This window comes from Aphis gossypii, chromosome 3 (assembly GCF_020184175.1).
Source record: "Aphis gossypii isolate Hap1 chromosome 3, ASM2018417v2, whole genome shotgun sequence".
In the NCBI taxonomy this organism is placed as follows: domain Eukaryota; kingdom Metazoa; phylum Arthropoda; class Insecta; order Hemiptera; family Aphididae; genus Aphis; species Aphis gossypii.
Window position 1 is genome coordinate 30,751,366 of NC_065532.1, and position 5,178 is coordinate 30,756,543.

The 5,178-nt window shown below is 28.8% G+C and overlaps 1 long non-coding RNA gene across 2 annotated transcripts; it reads right to left on the bottom strand.

The window, feature by feature from the left end:
* Positions 1 to 303: 303 nt before the first annotated feature.
* Positions 304 to 4,834, bottom strand: LOC114130759 (uncharacterized). 2 transcript variants are annotated; one of them, XR_003592945.2, is made up of 6 exons: positions 4,232 to 4,834; positions 3,035 to 3,089; positions 2,807 to 2,916; positions 2,559 to 2,750; positions 1,568 to 1,630; positions 304 to 563 (listed from the first exon to the last, which is right to left on the bottom strand). It is a non-coding gene; the product is annotated as an uncharacterized LOC114130759 (long non-coding RNA). The 2 variants fall into 2 exon arrangements; XR_007604896.1 differs by lacking the exon at positions 304 to 563 and adding an exon at positions 1,229 to 1,394.
* Positions 4,835 to 5,178: the final 344 nt, after the last annotated feature.

A 5,178-nucleotide genomic window follows, 5' to 3' on the forward strand; every position in this document is an offset into this window, starting at 1 on the left:
GAGAGCGCTACAAATATCTACTATTCGTCATTTTTATGTTTTTTTTGCAATATTTGCATTCAGTAAAAATACGAGTATATCTTTATACATTTTAGTAATCATTTAAATTGATAATAATAATGAATAGTTTTTATTCATAAATTATTAATAATTACAACTATCAAATTGACATCGAGCTTACATTTAAGTCTCAAGATTATAAATGCAATACCTAATTAATAATTTTATGAGTCGATAGATTAAAGTACAGTTTAATATACAGCTTAAATTGTACAATATTATAAATACAATTGTTTATAAAATTTGAATATTTTAATAGGTATAAAAGTTTTCTTTTACAAAACCTTTTTGAGGGAAACTTTATAATGGGTATTTTCGAGACGACATTTATAAATATATTCTTCACTTGGTTGTATTAAACTATAGTGGTTTTTAAGCTATTGCCCGCAACCATCTGCAGGTGGTCCGTGACATTCATGCTTTGGAATTTGGATCCGCGGTACTATTTGTGATTCTGTCATTTAGTTATGATAATATGAATATATGATATTTCTTGTAAAAAACTAAACAAAAAAAAAAAAAAAAATACAAAAGAGTAAGTGCTGTGTTTTTTTTTAGTCGGTTTATGTCAAAAAAAAAAAAAAATTATTGTGTCTCAAAAGATTTAAAAATTTGCGACACCACTGGTGACAAGGAATGTAAGTAATCGTACACGAATATTAAAACAATAATTAAATATGATTCATTATAGGTGTTTAGTCATCTTATATGCTGTAACACGTTTATATTACATTTTAGAAGGATTTCATAGTGTTAAATAAAGAATACCTAATTAATATTGCTAATCTCTCGGGTGAGTAATATTAATTTTCCCTATGATTTTAATGTATTTTAATTTTAAATATTATTTATAAGCTAAACATACTTAATAATTAATATACAATACTACGGATACGAATGATACTATTAATATTTTATACTTTAATTTATTGTGTTATTTTTTTTTTATTATTTATTAAATTAAAATCGAAATAAAATTTTTATTGAGGATTATCTCTAGTTGGAATTATTGATACGAATAATATATATATATATAATAGAGTAAATAATAACAGTGTATAAAACATATAAAATAATAAGCCATAAATGGTTTTTAATTTATTTATTTTTTTAATAAATGTTTAATAATTAATTAATGTTAAATTTATTTCGTAACAAAAGTGTTTTCAATGATGTATAGTTTATTTGCACGTGTGAGGCTGAGGAAATTTTTCTATAGTAGAAAATATATGCTTCAATTATAGATTTTGAAGGTGGTTTCTGTTTACAAATTGAAACTTATTTTTTAATTTAATAGAAGAAAGTCGGAATTCGTTAGTATATTTTAAAATAATCTGAAAAAAAAGTATAAATATTCGTTAAAATATTAATACTTATTGTTATTAAAATAAGTATTTAGTAATCGTGGCTACCAAAAAGTTAGATCTGCTTCAGTAATTGGAAACATGTTTCATCATAAACAATGATTGAAAAATTCAATTTTAATACACACATAACAGTGACTTACTTTTTAATGGCGACGTAAACACTCGAATGAATACTGCAGCAGAGCTTTTTAATACTGTTAATGCTAAAATGTAAAATTTAAATTTAAAATTTGAACATATAGAATAATACCTAGGTATATAAAAAATGTAAACAATTTAACTTGCATCTTTTATTTTTCTGGTCTGTTGAATATACAACCTGTACATTATATTATTTCTATAGCTTTTATCTCCTAAAATCATATTACATCTTTAAACTGAAAAAAACCTTTTTTAAAAAACCTACACGTTTTTCGGCCCAGTCATGCGAATGCACTCATTGGGACCGAAGGCTCTGACATTGACAATACAATTGTATGTAATATAATAGCAAGTATATATTTTAAACATCGTGTATATGGATAGGCTTAATATACTTTGTGTATAAACCCTTTTTTATATTAATAATCCGTGCATTGTGAAGGCAAAATAAATCGAAAATAGCTTACACTAAATTGAAAACATTTTTTTCACTCCTGTCACTTACCAGTTCACATAAATCTTTTTACCTAAACGTAAGTAAATTTTTAATGTTTTTGCGTATATATTTAGTGTACCGAATTTAAAGATAACAATATTATCAAGTACACATTTTAAAATTATCTACCTATTACATTGCATAGTTATATCATGTATACATCATGATTCATGAATGTCTACAATAAAAAGATTTATTTTTTATATTTAGATAATACATCATAATATGTATATTAAATTGCAATACAAAATGGACAATATGGTATGTTATTTATACGTGAAAAATAATTTATAGGTAAGTACTAGGTACATCTTATATAAGTAGGAAGGAAATTTATAAGACGTTAGAACCACTCAGTATTTTACATGTCCATTATGTTAATACAACGGTTAAATCAAATGATCGACTTTAACACTGGTTTCAATCATTATTAATACGTTTTTCAAGTTATTATTATTATTAATATTCCCTTCTAACTCGTTCGATATACTTACGATATCGGTAGATGATAATAATTTATCACTGGCGACAAGTTTAAGAGCATTTATTTTCTATAGAGACCGTTAAACTTGAGTCAGGAATGACGTCTGGTCTATACACCTAATGATTAGAAACAGTCCAACTCAGTCCAAGTTCGTTCTTCGAAAACTTGGGATGCTCATTAAAACCTGGCAATGACTAATGGCCTACAATTTAGAATTAAAATTAATATATATATTTAGACTCAAACTGACCTACTCACCTTTGATGTGGGCATATTATTTCTATATAGTGTATTCATTAGTGTCCTGTGTAATGACGATAATCGATCATGCTGCTATGTCCGCCATCGCCACTATTGATTGCTGTAGCCTGTAAATACACATACGCAAACTCAATATTATGTTATAACTTATAATAAATTAATACAAATTAGGTATAGGTATCGATATAATAATAAAATATTCCATTGATATTTAATATTACATACATTCACCACGAGATCTCTTGTTTATCCACATTACGTAACTGCCAAGAGTATGCTCCTAAAAGCATTGATATATATATGTAAATAAACATAACATTACAAGTTAGTAGTTACTAGTTAACTAATCCGCTACGAGCGTTTAAAGTTTAATTGAAATGAGAAGTACAAAACATGAGTTAGTTAACCTCCACAGAACACATCAACCACGTCGTCACTGTAAATTAAACTTTGAACGCTTATAATTATAGCTAGTTATTTATTATATATGTATTTATTCACACAATCACACAACTTTTTAAACATTTGAATTTGGAGAAAATTAAATCAGAATTTCAATGATTTATTTTATAAAAAATAAGTACCTAGTTATATTTAAAAAAAAAAACGGGTAAGTGGATACCGCTTGGACACAATCTTCGTATGTGTCAAATAGTAACTTGGCGGGTAAAAAATAAAATAAAATGAAGTTTTTAAATATTTCTACTGATATTATTAAAAATATTAGAGATATTATTATACCTAATTTTATTATATCTAATTCAACATTTAAAGAAATATTGAAACAATTTTTTTTTTTAAACTCTGAATAAAACACAACATAACATTAAATAAATAAATAATTATGTATCAATTCATCAAGTCAAAAAATTGTATAAATCAAATTAAAATTACAAATTTCCAAATCTTAAGTGTATAAAAATTATACCACTTTATGATTAAAATATATATTATCGTTGAAAATAGAGTAATTTTATAGGTTTATTGTTTTTTGAAATTAATAAAAATTATGACTTTATAAAAGGAAGGGGCGGAATTGATATTTTAATACAAAACCTTCAAGCTTTTACCCACAAAATAGATATAAATTTAAATTTTAAATCAATAGGTACAGTATTATACAAAATTTAGTTTTAGATATTGTACTAATTCATCAATCAATTAATAATTACGAAATTCGATAAAAAAAAAATGACAACATATTTAGAAAAAACGACCATTTACGATTATTACGTGTTGACGTTGATTAATAAATAAAATATTCATCATAAACAAAAATCAATTTATTAAATAACAATAACAAAAACATATACATTTGATGTAATCAAATGCGATTTTCGGTATTTGTCTAAGTATAAGCACCTGTCGTTGCAACTGCACTATTGAATTAATTTAGAAAAAAGAAAAGAATCAGGTACTTACTTATATTATTAATTAGACATACGCCGAAAATCTTTACAAGCAGTCACGAAAATCGTAAGTTACTATAATAGTATAATATTATCTCTGAAAAACAGAATCTGATCATGTATTACAAACCGCAACAAAACATGCGACGGACGAATCTCTTCGTCCGTTTCCATAATGACCGACGTTTAGCCGGCACTACCTTCGACGAGTCGCACGGAACTTCCGTCGAAGTGGCGATGCACTCTATTTTCGGCACATCGTCTACTTTCATGGATACGCAATAATTCGACAAATTCGGCATCGAACGCCACGGCCGATCGGCCAAATAATCACGGTTCTTCCCTTCATTGTAATTGATCTGCCCGGGGTTTTGTTCATCGAAAATCTGTCGTTTACTTAACACAGATCGCGTTTCGATCTCGACCACCGCCGGCTCTGCAGTAGCAGTGCAAGCCATCGAATTGCTCGGAACTTGCATCGGGGCGGCGATGCACTCAATTTTTTTCTCTTCGTCAGACTTCATCACTACGTAACGATTCGATAAATTCGGCATCGAACGCCACGGCGACCGGCCAAATCACCACGGTTCTTTCCGTCATGGAAATTGACCGGCCCGGGGTATGCCGACGAGTTGCACGGAAGTTGCATCGGAGCGGCGATGCACTCAATTTTTTTCTCACCGTCTGATTTCAACGGGACGTCATTATTCGATAAGTTCGGCATCGAACCCCACGGACGACCAGCCAGATCCCCACGGTTCTTCTCGTCACGTGAATCGATCGGTCCAGGGTTGTTTTCTCCGAAAATCTCACCATCACTTAATACAGATGGCGTCTGGACCTCTATTTTCTCCCGGTCCGAGATTGTGTTTTCGTTAGATGTTGTTGTCATCATAATATCGGGAGCAGAAGAATACAAACGTTTAGTCGGCGAGCCCGATAAATCACGAAGTTCTGAAA